Source organism: Kogia breviceps, chromosome 3, assembly GCF_026419965.1.
Source record: "Kogia breviceps isolate mKogBre1 chromosome 3, mKogBre1 haplotype 1, whole genome shotgun sequence".
NCBI lineage: Eukaryota > Metazoa > Chordata > Mammalia > Artiodactyla > Physeteridae > Kogia > Kogia breviceps.
This window is the reverse complement of record NC_081312.1, coordinates 187501652-187525602: the sequence shown is the minus strand read 5'-3', so window position 1 is coordinate 187525602 and position 23951 is coordinate 187501652. Positions and strand designations below refer to the sequence as shown.

The following is a 23951-nucleotide window of genomic DNA, read 5'->3' as shown; positions in this document are numbered from 1 at the left end:
AAGAGCTGTAAAATTACTGTGTGTTCTTCTGTTTTGGGGTTTTTTTTAAGGCGGTAATAATCAAGGTGAATACAATTGTAAACACAAAGTTCATGTTGGCACTCACTATACCTCCACGTAGACATCTGGGCTGGAAGTGCGAGAAAATTGTAAAGAATTTGGAAAGGTTCAAAGGCTGGTGTTATTAAAGTTTTAATAATCTTCTTTTCTGCAGGGCTAACCCCCTGCTCTTCTTTCAGTGTAGGAGAAAAACAAAATAGGGACAAAATTGTAGTTAATTAGAGCTGAGGCTTCCTTGGAAAACCTATAGAAATTGCTTGGAATTTTTATAGAGGCTAAGAGTTGGGAAGCATGGGTTTGAAATGATGCAACTTCATTTTCATTTAAGGAATGTGGAGGATTTTTGTTAGGTTTCAATGAAATAGAATATTTAAAAATCGTTATCAGTTAGTGAATATAATTGATTGGAAAACACTATTTTACAAGAATTATCTATGAAAATAATCTCACTTAGTGTTTTAACTTTTCCCCATTGATCAGTCAGAGCAAAATAAAATATTTATTGCCCATAGCAGTATACTGAGAAAGAAATGACGCGTCTTTAGTTGATTACCAAATTGTCTTAATTAAAGAAACAGCATCCCCTCATGTTTGAAATATGGTAAAATTGTAAAAGTCTTCTGAATACAACCCATTTTATTTTTGCTGTGGACTTGTAATGTCAGTGTTACTATTTTTCTGTTTGAAGTTAATTTGCTTCTAAAGGCCTCTTAAAGGTATATGGTAATATATAATGCAGCGTGTATTTTACTATATGTTGTATAAGGCTATACTTAGCGTAGGAATATACTTTTATTGTAGGTGTGTACATATATGGGTATGAAAGTATGCACATATGAAGTCACACGTGTATACTTGAAATAGGCAGACACACAAGGAATACTTTAAATTGTGTTGCACCAAGAATGGTGAAAGAATTTTACTCATTAGGATCCAGCCACGAGCACTGAAATATGATTTGTGAGAGATGAAGCTTGGAGTTGTTTTAATAGGCTAAGTGGTTCCAAATGCAACTTCAGATTGCAGACTCCCAGGCCCTTTGTGAGACTAATTGACTTTGCTGTGGAGTTTTGGCAAAGCTCTTATTATTTTTACTACATTTTCCTTTTTAATAATGTAAAATTGAACTAACTTCTAAAATTCAAGTTCCTCTTTATGAGTTTGTTACTCTTTCCTTCGCCAAATTAATGACTGACCAGGCAGGACAGCCAAGAACGCTTGCTGCTCTGGGCATTTGTTAATTGGTTCTTCGTTGGGCCATATAGGAGGGGAAATTACTGCTACTATAAACCAAAGAGTGTAAAGGAAAATAGTGATATAAATATGGAACTGGGATAGCCGGGGAAAGCTAGCGACGCAAAAGTTCTCTTGTTCTGCTGGATGGTTCCCCTAGGATAACTACCAAATACTGAAAATAAAATGCTGTAGCCCAGATCCTAAGGAGGAAATTCGTTTTGGTTACTCTTGGAAAAGAAGATTCGTGATTTTGACTAGTTTGTAAAGCTCTAGTGATGCATTTCTTTAGTTTTTTAAGGGAAAGTTGGGCTCATAGAACAAATAAGAAAGAGTAAAATCTATTTCACCTTGAAAATTGCTGCATAAATAGATTGACCCTCTGGACTGGGAGAGTGATTAGGAAGAAATGAAAACTGCAAGACTGGAATTTTGACCATTTAAGAATGCGAGGTGGGTGTTCATTGCATTTCTCTAGGTCTGACATTCCTTGGAAATTTCCCTTGGAATGTCTTGGGGGGGAAAACATCAGACTTTAAGGCAGAAACACCGAGTTTATTCTCTCATTGTCCGCTTTTGTCCCTGTGCATGGTTCTCTCCTAACCCTCCTCATACGAACGCTCATCAGAGGGAGGTTAATCCAAAAGGGAGGGGGGATACGTGTATGCGTACGGCCAGTTCACGTCACTGGGCAGCAGGGGCTAGCACAGCATTGTAAAGCAACTAGACTCCAAGACAAAAATAAATATTTAAAAACAGGCCCGTCAGACACTGTCTTAGCTCATGTTTTACGCTGAGGATTGAATCTAGGGGTTTGGCTCATGTTGCAAGGGTTTCCAGCAGCATCAGGTAATTCTGGGCTCCGTTCAGAATGGTATCAGAGACCTGAAAGTCTGCACGACTCATTAGCAATTACCAATTCCCTGGGCCATCCGGTTCCCTGGCAGAAAGGCTTCCGATGAATTTGCGTTGCAAATTGAAAACATCTTGTCAACAGCAGCAAGTCCCAAAGATGTTTACCTTAATTGTTCCAAGGCAGGCTTTTTACAATGGGGATGTTTTCTGTTTACAGAGCAGCTTTCCAGATTCCCTCCTGTTTCTGGGGTTTTGGTAGTGTTGTTACAAAGGGACTGTCATGGTCTCTTGACGGAGAGAAAAGTGAAGTGGTCACGTGAAGACTCGCTCCCAGGCGGTGCCCGTGCCTTTTCGGGGGCGCCTGCCACAAAACTTCGCATCGGGTGTGAGGTGGCAGACGTCAGGGCTGGCACAGAGCCGTCTGATTTCCCTAAGGGTACAGGGACCTAGGCGATCAGCCCGATGAAGGGCTTCTTTTGCAGAGAAGTCAACTTGCTATGTCACTTCCCCAGGGACACTTGTACAGTTAGCATCAAGGTTGAGTGCAGAAGTTAGGGTTTCCTGAGTACCCCGTGCTTTCTCATCGTTTATGGCCCCGGACTGAAAAGTTGTTAATGGTTGATGTGTATAAAATAAAGTTCAGACAGAAATGAGCTTGCACATTTCCATTAAAAATGAGAACATTGGGACACAGGCCTCAAAGGAAAGCTATTTGACCTTTGAACCTTTTTGGGTCCTTTTTCCAGGTGACACGCATCCACTTTCAAAAAACACTACTGGAAGAAGCCCATCAGTTCATCCAGAGTGAAGGTGTCTGTTCATCCTGGGTTAAAGTAATGTCCTGACACCCCGGGTCCATGGGCGGTCCATCCGGGGCCAAACAGAGTCTGGACTCTAGAACTGTGGTCACAGAGCCTCTGAGCCAAATCCTGGGGATGTCAGGGAACCTCTAGTCTTCCTAGGAGGCTTGTGTTAAATTCGGAGTCTCCCCTAATTAGCGTTCAGTGTACTTACTTAGACTACATGTCATTAACTCACAAGTCCTCCTTAAAGATCAGACAAGAATTTTGAGCAAGTACGAAAAAGAAACTTAACTCACCACGAACTTCAGGTAGAAAACAGGGAACCTGGCTTTGGCCAGAGCAGGAGGAAGGGGCCCCATTCAAGGTTGGCTGCTTTCTCAGAGGGCTTTCCAGAGGCCGTAAGCCAGAGGAGTTTGCTAAGCAGGCCTCTCGGCTAGCACATATGTGATGAAACCCAACGCTTGGAGAGTATCCCATGAAGCTGGGAGGAGTGAGCATCACACAGAACGTTCCCAAGACACAAGAAATGAGAAGGTTCGGAAACGCAGACCCGCCTAGAGAAAGACTCCCAGAGACAGTGCAAGTAGAGTGTGGAGACGGGGCGTGAGGGAACAGTTCAGGGGCATAGTGTCAGGACTGGGGCGGGGGCTTCCTTAGTTCCATCAGGGTGGAATGTTGTGGTCACCCTGACTGGCTAAAGTTCAGCCTCCCCAAAGAAGTCCACCTGATGATGACCTCACAGAAGGAGAATTCTAGAAACCCCGAGGTTAACACCAACCAATGCCTTTGGGACCATCATGTAGAAGACATTCTATCTGTTGCCTATTTTGAGCATTTCAGTTTTTGGATTAAAAAAACTCAAGATTTTTGCTAAAAAAAAAAAAAAAGAGATCAAAATGGGGCAGCAAAATGTTGACCTGAAAGACTTACTTACTTAGGACTAACTTAGAACCACAATTCTACTCTTCTTGTGGGAAAGTGACCTAAAACATTTTTACTGGAGGTGACAAAATTGCACCAGTAAGAAATGTGCTGGCCCCTCATGATGTTTACTCCCTCCTGTGTGTGCACGTCATAAAATTCGACCTGGGCCACCTGATGAGGCATGGCTCTTGGGAAAGAGGAATTCACTGGTTCCATCCTCGGGAGGATATTTGTTATCTAGAACAAAGTCTAAAGGAAAATGTATCACCGTAGAGACCCGAGTCCAGGTTTGATGTCTGTTTCACCCAGTCAGCTATAACATATCGGTATTAGGTGGTTCAGGACTAGCTATGATTGAGAAGCTTGGGAGATTTTTCCTTTTGGGAACGACGAATTTGAAAGTCAGGTTTTAGGCCTTGGTGGGAGTTAACCTCGGGGTTCCTAGAATTCTGTCTCCTAGCTTTCATCAGCAAGCTGTGCCTTGGAGGCAGGCCCGTGGACCCGGGCTATGCTGTCACCGCGGTGCCGGTTGGACCAGGGTCAGACGACGGCAGAAGCAGTCATTTGTCCGACCCCGGCACGAAGTCATTTAGGTCGATGACCTTCTCAGAAGAGCCAAACAGGAAGTAGAGGGTGGGAAGGGGAGTCACGGCAGGGCTACCTTCAGCAAAGGGAGTCAGATCAGTGTTCAGGAAACACGGGGGCGGCCCAAGGTGGCTTCTGCTGTGTCCTGGCCTTGCTGCCCTTGAGGGTGTACTTTGCCGTAAATCCAGCAGCTAAGTGACATTCAGTAATTCTCTGAAGCTACCCAATGGTGGCCCTGTCGAGACCCACCCTCAGCAGTTAATCCCCTACAACCTTAATCACAAGTGTTAATTATTACAGAGTTTATGGAAATGAGCTACCGGACGGCCTTTGGAGTCTGCAGCCGCCTTATGTCTATTTTTGAGAATAGTGACGTGGGTAGTTCCTGCCTCAGACGGCCTCTGCGGAAGGTTCATATTAGCGCCTGGTGTAGAGATTTCTGCAAGGCAGAGCTGGGAGGCCGGTGCTCTGAGTTTTTCTTCCTTTTAACTGGGCTCAGAGAGCGTGGCTCACAGGACTTTGTTGGGCATTTATGTTAGCCTCTTCTCAAGAGCACTCGAAGTGGTGGTAACGTGGCATACAAGGGGCCACACTGAGGACTGTTCCAGTGGTCCGAGGACATAGGCATCTATCTAAGGAGGTGAAAAATGGGGCACCGAAAGCAAACAAGACTCCAAGCTCCTTCCTCACGTTTCTGCCCGTGTCTGTCGTAGCTCTGCCGGCACGCTTTCTTTGGGGGACAAAGGACAGCAGTGTTCAGCCCTGCTGTCCACGCGCCAGACTCCAAAGGGGACGTAATCACGTTCTGCCTCCGGAAACTCCCTTTGCAGTTGCATCCGGGGCACCGCTCCGCACCGCCTGTGTGTTGCGTGCCCTCGGGAGCCGTGTTTCTTCCCCGGGTTGGTATCATCATGGCCAGCGTTAGCGCTGCGCAGTTTGACTTCGGTCGCAGCGTTTGGATCAGACTGGGGTCTCAGGCTGGGGTTTCTTACAGTAAAAGACATTGAGCAGCAGACACTAGCTCACTGGAGCATCGTGTGTCCGAGTGTCTTCCGGGCACAGCTGGCATAATTGTGCCTGAAAAGTACAGTCAGTTGCCTGATCTTGTTTTTAAGAAAGGGAACTCTTTTAGAGCAGTTTTTGGACCGCTTAAAATGGTACAAGGTAATGATTTTGTGTTCAGGTGAAAAAACGTAGTTCAGGTATAATGTTTTGACCCCAGTAAAGTCATTAAAGCTAATTGAAATTCTATGTGTAAGACCCCAAATAATTCAGTTTGGTTTCCTGAAGGTAATTATTCTTTCCTAAATAGCACTGATAGTAATGTTATTGTAAACGGGGTAAAAAAAATTCTTAGGGAAAGGTAATATGTGTTTGCTTAAATTCTTAGAACCGATCTTTGTAATATAAGGAAAATTAACCAAGCTTGTTAGAATGAAATCCAGGTGAAAACGTAATACTGCTTCCCTGAATTTTTGGAGAAATAGATACTAAGATGATAATTCCAATTCCCCAAGGGAACTAGGAAAACCTGGGCAAGATGTTGGTTTTAATAATGGTATTTCAAGCTGTTCCTACCCTTAATTGTAGCGCAGAATGAAACTGTAGCCATCGAGCGGTGCACTTAAAACCCACTGCGGGGTTCAGCATGAAAGAGGGGAATCATTAATCACAGCAGTGACTGAAGTGGTTTAATAATTATGTCATTTCAAGGGAAAAGGGGATCCGCCTAAAGTAAAAGGGGAAACGAAGGACTGGTGAATAGAACTTCTTTCTATCCTAGGTAGTCAGCTAGTGGGACTACTAGTGGGAAAGAGCTATTAACTAATTGATCTGCTAGACTCCATAGAGAACTCTAGATGGAGATCAAAGGAGATTCTCTGCCACAGAGGCAGGCAGCAGCCTTGGAGCAGATGTTTCCCTTCCAGCTCTGTCATGCTTGATAACTGTGGAGTGTAGCTGAAGCCGGCCATAGGCTTTGTCCACCCAACCATCGATATGAAAAGCAAGGGGTATGTGTGTGCCCGCACATGCTTAAAAGAGAGACAAGACCAGCTTCAGCGTCAAAAAGGTTCGGAATTTAAGATGGGTTTGAGAGCTAAGAAATTACTTTTGTCTCTTTGCCGAGCGAAGGGGACCAAAGAATGTTGGCAACCGCCAACTTTTAAAAAAGGTTCCTATACCTTAATCGTCCTACAGCTGCCATTTACAGTAACGTACATGAGTGCATTAGAATATACATCTGTTACAGTAGAATCAAGGATCTTTTGAATAATGGGTGAAATTACCAAGATTCAACCGTTACTGTTAGCTTATGTGTTTTCTTTTCTATTCAGAACAAAAGTGAGAGTTCAAAATCCAGAGGTGATTTTTCTTTTAGTTGTTACCCTAGAATTGTTTGTTTATATCTGTTTGCCACCTTTATCTTTTTCAATTCTAACTCTGTATCCTGGTTCTGGTTTTTTCACATCTGGATAAGGTATTATTTATCATGATGCAAACTATTTGGTTTAGAAGTTTGAAATATATGTAGATTTATCACTGTTTCTTTTCTATGGACTTCTAAAGATTCCTGCAGTATTAGACATTTTGAAAAATGAGATGTCTAGAATTACCTTGATGTGGTTTGGTCTGTTCTATGGCTTTTCTTAAAATATACCTTGCTTCTTTAGTTGATCATAAATACCACCAAAAAGTCATTAGTTCATCTGATTGATAGATGTTCAGAGTGAAACTTCATTGATCTAAGTCAATTAAAGTCACAATAAAAGGTAAATTTCCATAAAATGTTTGAATATTTGCACTTCCAGGGCACCTAAAATTCTCAAATGAGAACTCATTTTTTTAAAGCCCAAGACTTTTGTTTCTACTAAATTTTAGTTTCTAAAATTTCCCATTATCTTTGTGTGTGTATGTATTTGAAAGAAGTATTTCTCAGATAATATATTTATTGTATGTGTATCTATCATATAATTTCCTGAAAATATAATTGGACAGGGTGGAAGGAAGGAAAGGTAAAGATGGCCCCCCAAAACCAACTCTGTACGCTTTAAACTTTGCTGAGTGTCTGGTTCAAGACCATGTGCCTCAAACCTCACCCTTCCTCAAGGTCCCATTGAAAGACTGACATGATTAATTGTGCATTGTCTGTTTGTCCATCCATAAATCTATCGAATGAAGCCACAACAGTCTGGACATCAATAAAGGAACCACAGAGTGTGAATAAATGCTAGTAAATAGAAAGCAGATGGACTTACATGAAAAGCAAACAAAAGAAAAAAACAGAGAGGGGGGTTCCAGAGATAAGGGCCGCTGAAGAAGCTCCAGGCTTGGAGTTATCAGACACAAAGGACCAGAGTGGGTGGGGGACAGGGGAGGATGGTCATTAGAGCGTTTACTTAACGTTCGGAATTCAGATCTTTGGGGCACCTTTCTTCAACTAGAACTCCCTTTCCCCACTCTTCCTTCTCTGCTCCGCTCCTCAGTTTCACAACAAACATGGACAAATTGTGTCACTTGGATAAAACCAAATAACTTCTAAAGGCTGAAGAGGAGGGCAGCGTGGGTGCTGGCCGGAAACAAAACAGCTGGAGGTAACTCTGGGCTTCTGTAGCAAATGCTGGGACACGGACGCTTTGCCCAGAGACACATCTGCCTGAGTTCTTCATGCCCTGAGCGAGCCTGGGGGCTCCCCGGTTGCCTGGTCTGTACAACCGGGAATCTCGCTGGTCAGCACTGCCATTCACCCAGCGTCTGCATGGAGCTCCATCATTTAACAGAGCGCTGAGAAACGATGTCTTTGTGCTGGCCCGTTTCGTCCTTCAGCCATAGCTGTAGCACTAGATGTTTGACAATACTAAGGTCTTGAAAGAGAAGGATTAATATGAACGCATAGAATAACCAACCAATCCTGACGAAAACAGATAAAAGTCAGAGAGCTAAAAAGACCTTTAAAAATTCTCTTCAGCATTCTCAGAGCAATTCAGGATGATACTATATCCTTAAAATAAGAATAACTTGATATGACACAAGAGAGATCAGAAAATAAGAAGAGCTTCTGATAGTTAAAATAAGGTTGTTAAAATAAGAAATCAACAACTGACTGAAAAGTATGTTGGACGTGACTAAAGAAATAACTTGGAAGAAAATAAAGGAAAGCTTCTAGTATGTAGAGCAAAAAGACAAAAAAAGACAAATGAGAGAAAAGTTATCAAGTATGAGGATAGGACCAGAGGTTTCACATCCAGCTCATAGGAAAGACATAGCTAACAGAGAAAATGAAGGGGATAAATAAAGAAAAAAAAATAGTAGAGGAAAATTGCCTTATGTAAAGGAAGACATGACTCTTTAATTGGAAAAGTCCCACTAAATACTAAAAAAGGTAAATTACAATAAAAATAAGACAAAACCTGGTGATTCTTGAGGTATATACAAAGTTAAAGAAAAAATCCAAGAGTTTCCAGAGAGAAAAAAGCAAGATTATTCTGGATGCCTAATAATCAGCCTGACATCAGCAAAGGACAATAATGCGGAGCCCACAGAGTTCTCATCGGCAAGAAACAATGAAGCAGCACCTCAACGTTCTGAGATAAAAACGATTTTAAATAAAGGTAGACACACTTTTTCTCTAAGGGGCAAGATAGTAAGGTGGTCTTGTGCGTCAGGTGGTCTCTTTTGCAACGATTCAACTCTGCCAGTGTAGCACGAAAGCAGCCCTCACAGTATGTAGATGAACGAGCATGGCTGTGTTGGATTTGACCCACGGGCCATAGTTTGCCAACCCCTGATTTTGAATGTAGAATTCTGTACCTAGCTAAACTGTCAACCAGAGATGAGGGCAATATAAGGACATTCTCAGGAGAGCAAAAACTCAGAAGAAAGTTTCATAACCAGGCACCTTATATGAAAAAAAATACTCAAGAAGTTTTGTTTGAGCAAAACAAAAAAAGGCTAAGTGAGGGTGAGATGAGGTAGAAGAAACAGCGGCAGCTGAGCATGACCTGGGAGTCTGGAACATTCTCCTTAAAGTGGCCATGGTTTATGACCTAGGATTGGTTACTTTCCCTTCTCTATGGGCTTAGTCATATTACTTAATTCTTCTTGGAATAATATGTAAATACAGGCAGACCTCCTTTTCTTGTTCTTTGCTTTATTATGCTCCATAGTTATCACGATTTTTGTTACAGACTGAAGGTTGGTGGAAACTCTGCCTCAGGCAAGTGAATGGTGCCATTTTCTCAACAGTGCTTGCTCACTTGCTGTCTCTGTATCACATTTTGGTAATTCTTGCAATATTTTAAATGTTTTCATGGTTATATTTGTTATGACGATCTGTGATCAGTGATCTTTGATGTTACTACTATGACTCGGTGAAGGTTTGCATTATTCACCAATAAAGTTGTGGGGTTGTTTTGGTTTCTTTTTTGTGGTACGCGGGCCTCTCACTATTGTGGCCCCTCTTGTTGTGGAGCACAGGCTCCGGTCGCGCAGGCTCAGCAGCCATGGCTCACGGGCCCAGCCGCTCCACGGCATGTGGGATCTTCCCAGACTGGGGCACGAACCCGTGTCCCCTGCATTGGCAGGTGAACTCTCAACCACTGCGCCACCAGGGAAGCCCCCAATAAAGTATTTTTTAATTAAGGCATCTACATTATTTTTTTAGACATAATGCTATTGCACACTTAATAAACTACAGTATAGTGTGAATATAACTTTTATATGCACTGGGAAACCAGGAAGTTTGTGTAACTCACTTTATTGTGATATTTGCCTTATTGCAATGGCCTGGAACTGAACCTGCAGTATCTCTGAGGTCTGCCTGTAGTCATAATGACATAAGTACTGTATTATGAGATTAAAATTTTAGAATTAATAAGTGGACAAAGTACTGATGATATTGTCGTAATCACTAACTGATGTAAATACATAAACTTTGACAGAAAAATAATGTAACTAACAAAATTGGATGATTGAAGCAGGAGGTGAGGTGGGAAGTAGTACAGGTGCACAAAATTTCTTACCTTTGGTGAAAAAAGAGTGGACTCAGGAAATACAAGTAGACATGTACTGTTTAGAGTTACCATGGCCATCAGCAGAAGAGCTAAAAGTCAACTGTTAACCTCTGGTGAATGAATGTGAGGGTGGGCATATAGGGAAGGTGGGTTAATTGAACTTTTACTTCTTTCTTTATAGTTTGAATTTTCTATCACATACAAGTATTACCTTAATTTACAAAATAGTACTATTAAAAAACCTCTCTTGAAAGTCCATTTAGGGCTAGGGACTTTATTACATGAAATTAGCTTAAAGGCTGTTAAACAAAAAAAAGTTTTAATCTGTCATCTGTATAGTTTGAATTTTCTATCACATACAAGTATTACCTTAATTTACAAAATAGTACTATTAAAAAACCTCTCTTGAAAGTCCATTTAGGGCTAGGGACTTTATTACATGAAATTAGCTTAAAGGCTGTTAAACAAAAAAAAGTTTTAATCTGTCATCTGTAGTAAAGTCGATTTGCCAAAAACATTCTTATAATTTTTCACTGGGCAAGTTAATTAAAAAGAAAATTGACAAAATTTTCTAAAATATTTTTCTGGACCACTCTAACCTTCGTTAATAAAAACTTTTCCAATGTCAGTGGGAATATAAATTGGTGCAGCCACTATGGAGAACAGTATGGGGTTCCTTAAAAAACTAAAAATAGAGCTGCCATATGATCCAGCAATCCCACTCCTGGGCATGTATCTGGAGAAAACTGTAATTCAAAAAGATGCACACACCCCTATGTTCACAGCAGCACTCTTCACAACAGCCAAGACATGGAAGCAACCTAAATGTCCATCGACAGATGAATGGATAAAGAAGATGTGGTCCATATGTATAATGGAGTACTACTCAGCCATAAAAAAGAATGAAATAATGCCATTTGCAGCAAAATGGATGGACCTAGCGATTATCATACTAAGTGAAGTAAGTCAGACAGAGAAAGATAAATACCATATGACACCACTTATATGTGGAATCTAAAAAGAAATACAAATGAACTTATTTACTAAACAGAAACAGGCACAGATATAGAAAACAAACTTACGGTTACTCCTAATAAATTAGGAGCTTGGGATTAACATCTACACACTAATATATGTAAAAAAGACAATCAACAAGAACCTACTGTATAGCACAGGGAACTATATTTAATATTTTGTAATAACCTATAAGGGAAAAGAATCTGAAAAAAAATGGATATATGTATAACTGAATCACTTTGCTGTACACCTGAAACTAACATCACAGTGTAAATCAGCTATAGTCCAATAAAAACAAAACTTTCACTCGGAGACTACGACCTATCTTTAATAAGGTAATGTTTTTCTCAACTACTCTCAGAACACTTCTTATACAAGAATTACAGCCCTGTCACTGGGCATCTGGTTTTGTAAATAAACTTTTATTGGAGCCCAGTCACATGCGTTTGTTTATGTATCCTCTCTGGCTGCGTTTGTGTATGGCATATGCCATTGCAAAATATTTACTATCTGGCTCTCTAGGAAAAAGTTTGTCGGCTGCCATATGCATCAGAATGGCCCGAGACTTTGTTAAAGCCCAGATTGCCGGGCCCCAACCCCAGCGCTTCTGATGAGATGAGTCTAGGGCAGGAGTGAGAATTTGCATCCCTGAAGGTCCCACAGGCTGCAGATGCTGCTGGGCAAGGGACACAGTGAGTAACCACGGTGTAGACAAGTCTTGGATTTGCATTTTTGCTTTATCCATTGCAGGTCTGTACGAGCTCAGACAAGGAGCTCAATTTTCATATCTCCGGGTTGGTTCCTTTGTGACATGAGCGTGATTCCAGCCCCTATCTTGGATTCAGTGAATTAAGGCGTGTAAAGCCCTTAGCTTGGCACCCAGCCCACAAGGATGAGTCAATGAAATGTTTACCATCGTGATGATAAAAGCACACTTTGCCGAGGGGCTGATCGGGTATGAGAGATGAGGTGAGAAAGTCAGCTCCTCGGGAAATGGAATCATTTCCCTAAGTCTCTAGATCTCACGCTTTGCATAAAATTTTCCCTAAATGTTGGACCAGCAGAAAAAAATAAGTGAGTGGCTTTAAATCAAGTTCCCTGGAATGAAGTACAAATTGAAAAGGATCACTGGCACTCTCGTATTTATTGCTTTCTCATTTGGAGTAATTTCAAGTTTAAAAAGAAATGTGTAATTTTCCACATGTGAGGGAATGTGGTAATCGTATGAAACGCATACGAAAGAGGTGGCAAATGAACATTTTTGTCCTCAAGGAATTTATAACCGAATTTTAGATACGGTAGACCCTCATGAAATAGTTACATGAAACACCAGGCGCAGTCTAGCTGGACACTCTGAGGAAGGTGAGAGATGCAGGTGATGTGAACGTCGGGGTGTGGACACCAGGCTGGAAGATCAGGTGGGATGGTGTGAGGGAATCTCCCCCGTGCAGTGGGAGATGCCTTTGAAAAGGTATGCAGGTGAGGAAATGAGCACAGAATGGCGGAAGTTTAGCTCCGAGTTGAGGAAATCAGTCACTGGTGAAAACTGTAGGCGAGTAACTCTTAGTGGAGCAAATTCCGTTTTTCAGAACATGCGCGCTGTGCTTGTTTTCTGGGGGGCACTACTAAAATCGTCTCAGGTTCAACAACTGCGGCGGATAGGGGCTCTGGCTAAAAAAAAAAAAAAAATCCTGCTCTCTTTGAAAACTCAGTCTCTGCTCTCTGCAGGATGGAAAATCCATCTGACCTTGGAGTCATCTGAGGGGATGGGCTGGAACAGGACAGGGACTGTCTTCATCTTTCCCTCTCCAGGCAGGAAGGCTGAGACAGACCGCATCTGTGGCCAGAGAGCAAGATATGCAGGGAAACTTGGCTTTGGGGCTTGGGTCTTGGAGAGGGCAATTATCCGTCGCTCGGGCTGCAGTTACAGAGGACGTTCTCTGAGGGTCAAGAGGCGGATGAACGAGCGAGAAGGGCACCTGAAAGGACCGCCTGCCGCCTCGTGCCGGGTCTGCTTGCAGACGTCAGTGCACGATGAAGAAAACTGCTCCTGTGGGCTGGGGGAGCGTCCCCGTCTGGAAGCTGGGGCCTGGGGTGGAGTCCAAGCTTGCTGGATCAGTTCACCGCGGAAGCAGTGTGGGTGTCTCCGTGGGGCAGAGCGAGCCCCGGCGCTCCGCATCCGCGCCTGTAGCGGAATCATCTGATGCGGCCGCGTCAGGTGATAAGACCGAGGAGACCGAGGACTGTGACCTCATGGAGAGAGAAGGGAGACTCCCTCCTCCGGATTGGAGGGACGGTGGCCATGGCTTAGTCACTGCGAAAGCAGGCATGGCTGGGTCTGTCAGTCATTTATCTCCTTCTGGGTTTGAATTGCCAGAGAGGAGATTTATGTAAAGTCTCTGTGACTCCCTCTCCCTGGGAGAGGATCTGCTCCGCAGCCCTCCTTCACAGCCCCCCACCCCGCCCCCATTTAATTGCCTTAGCAGTCAGCCCGGATTACTGGAGAATTTGTCTCTTGAAGCCGTCTTTCTTTGTAAAAGAAAATATTATACAGCTTCAGTGCGTCTGGGTTCTCCCTGTGTTGTGTAAATTAACTTTGATTTCAGACATTGCTGTACTTGGAGGACTGGCTTGATTTAGAAGAAAAACCGCAGAAGTACTTCAGTGTCGAGTCCCTTTGGCAGGGAGCGCTGGCTGAGGGACTTTGACCCTCAAGGGCTTCAACCCGGACAGGAGAGGCTGCTCCGGGAGGACACAGCCAGCTCTGTTTCCACACAGGAAGGTGGAGGCTGCGGGCGCAGGCACTGCTGGGCCCCTGGTTCCCCTGCGCCAGGCTTCTCTAGTCAACGAGGGGGCTTTTTGTAGAGGGATGGTGACAGGCCAAATCTCCGAGGTGACTTTTCTTGGCATGTCACCAGTAAGCCCCCAAGATGCTTCTTGATGATGGAAGTAAAAAGAAGACAGAAGAAAACCTGGCACAGGACTCGCGAGCCTTTGCGTGTATCCGCTTAAGCAATTCTCAGGCAAAGGGAAGCCCCAGAAGACGTGAAAACGTCATTTACAGAGAAGGACACCATCGAAACGATGGAATCGGAGTTTTCTCCCGTCTTCCCCGCGAAGAACACTGATGTTGACGATCACCTGTAGACCAGAGGGCCTCTGTGGCGGCCTGGGGAGGGCAGTGGAGAAATTCCAGCACGAGACTGGACGCGATGAAGAGGGTAAGAGTGTTACCGACCAGGGTTCCTGGCCTCCTTAATCAACAGAAATTGATAAGAGGCCAGACAAGAAATGCAGGCACGGCTTTACCGGGGCCCCTGCTGCAGCAGCGGGGAGAGAGAGCACACAGCAGGCGGGGCGAGCTGGTCTCATATACGGGGTGAGGGCAGGGGCGTGTCCAGGGGTGGGGCTGGAGGCGTGGCTTAGGCGGTCTGCCCACCCTCAGGTGGTGCCGTGTGCAGGGGGCGTGCGCAGTGCCCTGCTTTGGCTCCCGGCTCTTCAGAGGTGGCAGTTGTGTTTCTTGTCTTTCTGTGTCTTCTTGTCCATAGTGTGCCCCAGTTGTGCATGCACGCAGTTATTTTTAGTCCCGTAGAGTTTCTTTGTATCTCATCGCTGGAGGAGACGTGTGTCCAGGTGCCAGCCCTGCAGCCAAGGGCCCGGGTCCCAGCCCTCTCAAGAGGAAGCTCCACTTCACCAGTGACTCCCACCCCTCCTCCAGGCAGCACAGCCCTGGGCCAAGAGAGCCCTCCTCCCATGGTTTCCCCAGAGCGCAGAGTGAGAGCATGAGAGCGAGCCCCTGAAGCCTGCACACATCTCACGCGCATGCCCTCACCCGGTGGCTGGCGCTCCGTGTGTGCCGCTGAGGGCGGGGGTGCGAGCTTCAGCAGATGTCAGGAAGTGGGATTGGGAGAAGGTGTGCCAGGCTGAACATTCCGCAGGGCCCTAGAGAGAGTGAGCGGGGCCGTCAGCTCCCGGCCTGGCTTCACAGGATCTAGAGAAGGCACACAGCCTGTGAGGCTTCCCCACAACGAGGAGGCAGAAGTGTGGACTGGCGTATCCACAGAAAAGTCCGAGAAAGGCTCGGCATCCCTCGTGGGACGGACAGAAGGTATTTCTCTCCTGAAGCCAGGCTGGAGGAGGTGACCGCTTCTTCAAATGCGGAGACCAGCACAAAGCTTCAAGGAACATGAAAAAACAAGGAAATGCGACACCAAGTGTTGAAGTGAGAGAGAGAGAATCCGTTTAGAGAGAGAATGATAAACCTATACATCTCTGAACCTTTTAGCAAAATAAGATGGATGAGAAGCCAAATCCACTCCTGCTTTTCCTGCAAAGCCCCATTCGCACCTCCGTCATACTGTGGGGCTTATTAGTTTAGCAGAGCCAGAAAGCTTTAGTGGTTGGGGGCTCAGAAGCTTCAATAACCTCAAGAATGGTCTCACATAACAAAATTTTGCTGATCTTGATATAAAGTCAGAGTCTGTATTAATAACTTTTGCAATGGAAATTAACACACTGAAAAAAGAAAGAAATTAACATGAACTGTTTCAAGCTAATCGGTAAAAAAATGTTCAGAGTGGTTTGCATTAGTAGACTAAATTTATCGAATGTTTTTTTCAAAAACATTTTGAATAAGTCAAAAACCTGTTCTTTTAAATGGAACTTTTCTGTTGGGAAGATAGGTGTAGCCAAAGCTTCTTGTTTTAAGACTTCTAGTCAAAATAGACTGGTTAAACTAAACCAGGCCCAGCAAACAATGGCCGGTAAGGTCAAATCTGGCTCACCACCTGATATATACAGCCCCTGAGCTAAGAATGATTTTTACATTTTTATTTAGTTTGTTTATTTATTTATTTATTTATTTTCTTGCGGTACGCGGGCCTCTCACTGTTGTGGCCTCCCCCGTTGCGGAGCGCAGGCTCCGGACACGCAGGCCCAGCGGCCACGGCTCACGGGCCCAGCCGCTCCGCGGCACGTGGGATCCTCCCGGACCGGGGCACGAACCCGCGTCCCCCGCATCGGCAGGCGGACTCTCAACCACTGCGCCACCAGGGAAGCCCTACATTTTTTAATGACTGAGAAAAAATGAAAAGAATTTTTTGTGATGTGAAAATTATATGAAATTCAAATTTCCATAAATGAAGTTTTACCGGACACACACTCACACAAAAAATGTCACTTTAAGGAAATATGACAGTATTTATTAAAACGTAACCCAGCAACTTCACTTTTTCTTACAATGTTCTCACATGCGTGTGTACATACTTATGTACAGGGATATTCCATGCAGCACTATTTGTAATGGCAAGCAACCTAAATGTTCTTAAGTTGTGGTTCATTCAGACGCATGAACACTAGGTGGGCAGTAAAAAGGAGGGGGATGGATCTGTATGTACTGGTATGGGAGAATCCTAGGTGTACTAGCTTCCTATTGTTGAGGTAACAAATGACCACAGGTTCAGTGGTTTAAGACAAAGGTCAGAAGTCTAAAAAAGCAGTTTCACTGGGCAGAAAGAAGTCCAGCGTCGGCAGCACTGATCCCTTTGGGAGCTCTCGAGAGGAATCCATTTCCTGGCCTTTTCGGGCTTCTCGAGGTCGCCTGCAGTCCTTGGCTTGTGGCCCCTCTGCATCTTCAAAGCCGGCAGTGGAGCATCTTCAGATCTCTGACTCTGCTCTGTGACTCTCCATAATCGTGTCTTCCTCTGCCTCTCCCTGCAAGGCCCCTTTGACCACACTGGCCCTCCTGGGTGATCCAGGAGGGTCCAGAATAATCTCTCCTCGAGACCCTTCACTCAGTCACATCAACCAAGCCCACTTGCCGTGTGAGACTTTCAGGTTCTTGGAATAAGCACGTGGATGTCCTTGGAGGAATATTACTCAGTATTCTAAACTAGAATATACTTTTAGGCAAACATAGCAAAGTACCTTATGTTGTGAACAGAATGCCACCATTTGTGTAAAAAAATGGGAGAGGCTTTGTTTTGTTTGTTTTTCATTCTTTTTAAAAATAAAAAAATGTATTGAAGTACAGTTGATGTAGAATATTACATAAGTTACAGGTGTACAATATAGTGATTCACAATTTTTAAAGGCTATGCTCCATTGTTAGTTATTATAAAATATTTGTGGTATTCCTGGTGTTATACACTATATCCCTAGCTTATTTTATACATAATAGCTTGTACCTCTCAATCCTCTACTCCTACATTGGCCCCGCTTTCCTTCTCCCCACTGGTAACCACTAATTTGTCCTCTATATCTGTGAGTCTGCTTCTTTTATGTTATATTCACTCGTTTGTTGTATTTTTTAGGTTCCACATATAAGTGATACCAGACAGTTTTTGTCTTTCTCTGTCTGACTTATTTCACTCTGCATAATGTCCGCCAAGTCCATCCATGTTGTTACAAGTGGCAGAATTTCATTCTTCTATATGGCTGAGTAGTATTCCATTGTATGTATGTATGTACGTGTGTGTGTGTGTGTGTATATATATATATATATATATATCACATCTTCTTTACCCATTCATCATCTCACGGGGACACTTAGGTTGCTTCCATATCTTGGCAATTGTACATAATGCTGCTATGAACATTGGGGTGCATGTATCTTTTGGAATTTGTGTTTTTGGTTTTTGCAGATATATCGCCAGGAGTAGAATTGCTGGGTCGTATGGTAGTTCTATTTTTAGATTTTTGAGAAATCTCCATACTGTTTCCCACAGTGGCTGCACCAATTTACATTCCCACCAACAGTGCAGGAGGGTTCCCTTTCCCCCACATTGTTGCCAGGATTTGTTATTTGTGTTCTTTTTGATGATGGACCAAAAAAAACGGGGGGGAGGATAGATACTTAATCTATATTCTTATGTATACATAGAATATCTCTGGGAAGATATCCAGAAACCTCATAACAATTATTTGGGGGCTGGACTGGGGTCATGAACGGGAAGAAAATTTATCCTTTGTTATTTTTTACTTTTTAAACGGAGTAGGCATCTACTATATAAAAATTAAACCACAGTTCTGACCTCTTTCTTACCGAACGTTTACAAGAGTTTTAATTGACAGACTCTTGCCTGATTTTATCTTTTCGTTACTAGCAAGAAAAAAAAAAAAGGATTTTATCTTTTGGTTAAAAAGTAAGAGAAAGTTAGAGAAGTGATGCTTAAAGATAATCCGGGAATGGGCTTTTCAGGACCAGGATAGCCGAACATTGGCTTGGCTTCCACAACCAAACCTCCATGTAAGATCAACACATGTGCCAGCACATGTGTCCTCTGCCCCTTAACCTAAGTTCTCTTAAAAAAGGCTCTTTTCAAAGATGCACCAGACAGCAAAGAAAACTCTCTGCCAAGAGCTGGGCTAGCACTAGTTTCTGAATTTCTTTGAGGAGACACAGGCAAGACATCTTTCTCTAGTTCACATTCCATTTTAAAATCTATTTTTCTCATAGAATCGTATTATTTCAGAGCTACAAGTGTTTAAAAGTAATTGGTTTCAAACTTTTCCTTTCAAAGATGAGAAAAGGGAGATTGACATGGGTGAGATGAACTCCTCTTTGGTAACAGATACAGCAAATGTCCACCTATGGTGTGTGGACGACATACCAAGCCTGGGGCTGGGCTGCAGCGATGGCGCCGTGGCCTCTGCTGTCCCGGGGAGCTGGCGCTCGAGACGCAGCTACACGGTGCTGGTGCGAGGGGACCGACGAGGCACCTGGTTCCAGCGGGTACATCACTGAGCCAGTCGAGGCAGGTCTCACAGGGTCCGGAGTCCGCGAGTGAAGCTTGACAGATGAGTTAGCGTCTGTCGGGAGCTGGCGTTCCAAGACGTGGGGACGGAACAGCAGGAGAGCGTAGGTTTCTGCACCTGTGGAGGGCGGAAGCAAGGAGGGAGGTGCAGGAGGAGGTCTAGAAGCAGTAGAGGCAAAGATCGTGGAAGATACTTCTGTTCTTTACCGGAGGTATGAGGGGTGACAAACTTTCTGAAAGGGGTCAGAGAATAAGTATTTCAGGCTTGGCCAGGAGCAGACATCTGTCTCCTATTCCTTTTTTATTTTTATTTTTTTTTTACAGATCTTTAAACACGTAAGAACCATTCGTGACTTGCAGGTCGGATTGGGTCCACAGAGCCTGCTGGCCGTGTAGACCATGGGAACCACTGGAGACTCTGAAGCAGGAAGGGCCGCTGTCAGATGGGGGCGTCGGAAGGAGTGCCCTGGTGGCAGGCAGGGTGGCAGAGAGATTGGGCGGCGCGGGGAGAGCTCCATCGGGGGCGGGACAGGCAGAGGAAGACCCTAATCGTCATAGTCCAGGGGCAGGCGGTAAGGGGGGGACCGGGGTGGCGTCACGTGCTTCTTGATAGCTGGGCTGGATCCGCGCACGTGATGACGTGAGGGTGCCGCCTCTCTCTCCTTTCCTTCCCACCAACTCCACGGGGCGACTTCTCGTCCACTTGGGGTGTGAGGGACACGCGGGGGGCGGTATGTGCCACTCGTCCAGGCAGGGCTTCAGCCTGGGGGACACTGCACACCCCTTTCCCGCTGGCCCCACCTGCCAGGTTCTCCCCGGGGCAGCTCCTGGGCCTCCGCCCCTGCTCGGGCTTCCCACCGGGCTACGTCAGGGGTCCTTTCCTTTGGCATCAAAGAATTTCCTTTTTTCTACAAAATAAGCATTGACAAATATCATATGATGTTACTTATATGTGGAATGTAAAAAAATGATGCAAAAGAACTTATTTTCAAAACAGAAACAGACGCACAGATTTTGAAGACACACTTAGGGATACCAAAGGGGAAAGGTTGGGGGAGGGATAAACTGGGAGACTGGGATTGACACGCACACACGACCACAGAGAGAGCGGATAGGCAAGCAGGACGTGCCGTACAGCACAGGGAACTCTAGTCGGTGTTCTGTGACAACCCGTGTGGGACCAGAATCTGAAAGAGAACGGACGTGTGTGTCTATGTAACTGAGGCGAACACACCGCTGTAAATCACCTCGTTTCTAAAGTACAAAATACAAATTCAATCAGAAGCACAAGATAGAGCCAGCAGGCCCCCCGGGCGTCTCGGTGCGCCTGCCGGCTCCGCTGTCTTGTAATCGCGCCAGGTGCCGGCCAGCTCGAGCGTCGCGCCTTCCCCCGTTTCTGTGGTTGGCTGGCGGGCCGCTCCCCTGTTCTCGGCGCGGCTGGCGCGGCAGCGGCGGGCGACCCTGGGCGGCGCCGGGTCACGTCCTGGCCTCTGCGCTCGGTGCCTCCTTTTGCCGGAACGGGGCCGCCTCCCGGCAGACAGCGGGGTCCGCGCTCTTCCCCTGCATTTGTCGCTTAGGCTTCTCAAGCTCCTGGCTGTATCCCAGGCCTCCCCCCGCCTCCCCGTTATCGTTTAGCTTCCCCTCTCTGGAAGCGCCTCTTTCATCTTCAGGGGCAGTTCCTCCCCCCGGATGTGAATACGTTGTCTCAGGATCTCCTTGCACCTCCCAGGGTAGCATTCCTGCCCGTTTTGCTTTTGTTTCCTTCTCAAACACTTTCTGGCAATTTCTTGAATTACGTCTTGAATAGTGAGTTACTCCTTCGGATTGATTAAGATGTGTTTTCAAATACTTCAAGTATCTGTGACAACAGGCTAAATCTTCTACTTTGCCTTTTGTTTTCCTCCTGCGATTTTACTTGATAAAAATTTGGCATTGCAGCTGGAGCTGTAAGTGGCTCCCGTTCGGTGGTGCTTGGTAGGGCGCAGGCCTCCTCGGATCGTGCCTCGTCCTGGTTTACCTACGTTAGTTTTGAGCGTGCGAGTACCCTCGTTGATATGTGTTTTCCCCCGAGCGTGTCTCCTCCTTTCGCCGTGGCTCATTTAGTCAGTGGCTCTGTTCTTTGGACTTTGTTTTTTAAAAATTGTTTGTGTGCTGTATTATCCCTTCTAACGTCCGTTGGCTGTTTTCTGAATCTGTCCAAATGTAGGAGTCAGAGGTACACACTTGGACCTTAGACTCTCCGCTTGATGCCTCCGTGTGGTCCCAGACCTCTCAGCCGGCCGGGTGCGTTCCACGTGAGAGTGTTTTCCTCTGTGTCCCAGTGGGCAGCAGCGTCGATGACGGTCGTGGAGAAGTCGTCGTCGCTTTAGCTGACATTTATCCAGCGTCGACCGTGCGTCAGAGGCTCCGCTCGGCTCCGCTCGGCTCCCTCCGTGTGGTCCCCACGGCAGCCTTCTGAGTTACAGACGTTTATCATGTCACTTTGCAAACAAGACACCATAGAGATTAGTGACTTTACCCAAGGCCGGATGGTGGCACCAGGATTCAAGAGAACTTACCGGGCCATTTGTCACCACGTGGGCCGCCAGAGACACAGACGCACTTTGTTAAGGCGCCAGCAAAGGGTTTGTCGAGGCGCGTGAATATTAGTGACAACGCCGGGGTTTCTTCCCGTTGGCCTTCTCGTCACCCACCGCTCCCGGGGAGCGTATAACCAGGCCTCGGAGATGTTTCTGGTTCGGCTCCAGACCACCACAATAAAGCAGCTGTCGCAGTAAATTGAGTCACGTGAAGGTTTTGGTTTCCCAGTGCGTGTAAAAGTTAGGTGTGGACTACACTGTACTCTGTGGTGGGCGATAGCGTTATGTCTAGGAAACCGACGGACGTACCTTAGTTAAAAAATACTTTATTGCTGAGAAATGTTAACCGTCGCGTGACCCTCCAGGGAGTCATAATCTTCTTTGCAGTAATAACGTCAAGGATCACTGATCACAGATCACCGTAACAAATGTAACAGTAATGACAAAGTTTGAAACGTTGTGAGAATTACCAGAATGTGACAAGGAGACCCAAGTGAGCCAGCGCTGTTGGAAAAATGGCACCATCGACTTGCTTCAGGCACGGTCGCCACCAACCTTGCATTTGTAAAAAGCGCAGAATCTTCTGAGTGCGATAAAGTGAAGCCCAATAAACCGAGGCCTGCCTGTAGTACAGGATTTCCACTGCTTCTGGAATTAAGCTTCCCTTAAGGCAAGGAGCGTTGTAACCCACCCCCCCGCCCCCCGAAATGGATCCCATGTGCAACCAGTGACCAAGGCGGCCGTCTTCCTGCCGAGGCGGAGAGCTCGGCCGCTGTACTCTTAGGCGCCTGCAGCAATGTTTACGTTTCTTTTAAAGTCAGAAGGGAAAACAAACGACCTTTTAGGCCAAAGAAAATGCTTTAATATGTAACATTTATACATTTGTCCTATGTCTGTGCAGTTGTCAACTGCTATCAGAACCATCCCCAAACCAATGTGCTCTATTTTCAGACAACACTGAGCTCACCGTCCTGAAGTTTTTGGCCTGTAATCTTTTAGCTTTAGAGCTGTGGGGGGGGGGGGGGGGGGTAGGGGCTTAGGAGTGAGTCAGTGGGATTAGAGTCAAGCTGCTGGGTTTGGATTTTGAGTCAATCACTTACCCGCTGTGGGACCTTGGGATGTAAGTGGGCCTCTTCGGGCTTCAACTTCCTCACCTGTGCAGTGGGAGTCTTCACCATAACTGCCGTTACCACGCTTTGAGGATTAAATGAATTAAAGCAAGGAGAGCTTCTAGAATAGAGCCCAGCATGTGGTGAGAGCTCAGTAAATATTAGTTATATTGTTGCTATTATTACGAATGACCAAGAAAAGAGCTGTGTCCCGAGGTTAGGCCCTCGGACCTTTCCCCCTATTTATTTATCTATGGATTCTTGCTGTCTACGTCTGGTCATTTCCCCATTGCATGGAGACACCGCTCTCTCTGTTTATTTTTCAGTGCTCCCTTTGCAGAGCTTGAGTCTAAAGACGCGTGCCTTTTACCCAGCAGAATGCTGGTGCAACAGCCATAGGCCAACCCCCGCCGGGCTCTGAGTTGCAGCCGCAGAACAGGATTCTGACTGACACAAGCAAACGGGGATTTTATGGACGATTCGGCCATGGAGGGTGGGAAACAGCAGGGAACACAGATCACAGAACCCACGGGAACGATCCTTGGAAATGGATCCACAGGTACTTCAAAGACCCAAGAAGCAGGAAGACGTGTAAGTGTCTTATAACCAGCACAGCGTGGTCAGACTTTGCCCCCTTGGGTCCCCAGCTGTCCCTGCTGCGATGGCCCGGCAGCACCCCTGTCCTTCCTCACGACTCCGGCTCGGGAGCAGATTGGCTGGACTTGGCTCGTCCTGTCCTCTGCGTCTACCAAGCGTGGAGGGAAAGTAAGTATCTGTTCTCTGCAGCTTCTGGCTCCAGAGCCCCGGCCCCAGCTCGCCCGCCTGAAGTCTACTGCCCGTGCGAAGGGGAATGCACGCTCAAGTCCCCGAAGATGCAGGATCCCTCCTGTCCGCCCGCACCGACATGCTGAGCTGAGGTGAAGAGGCGTGGCTTTCTCCTCCTGTGCGTCCTCTAGCTGCTGGCCGCCTGTCCGCTTCGTGGGCTGGGATTTGCTGGCAAGGAGCCATGCGTCCCATCCCG

At 45.6% G+C, this 23951-nt stretch overlaps 1 long non-coding RNA gene across 1 annotated transcript in view; it reads left to right on the top strand.

The window, feature by feature from the left end:
- The window catches only part of LOC136793883 (uncharacterized), a 38505-nt gene extending 14882 nt beyond the window's left edge, over positions 1-23623 (top strand). The window contains exons 2-3 of the long non-coding RNA XR_010839971.1: positions 21449-22491; positions 23257-23623. This is a non-coding gene — a long non-coding RNA (uncharacterized lncRNA). The remainder of the gene's footprint in view (positions 1-21448; positions 22492-23256) is intronic.
- The last annotated feature ends 328 nt before the right edge of the window (positions 23624-23951 follow it).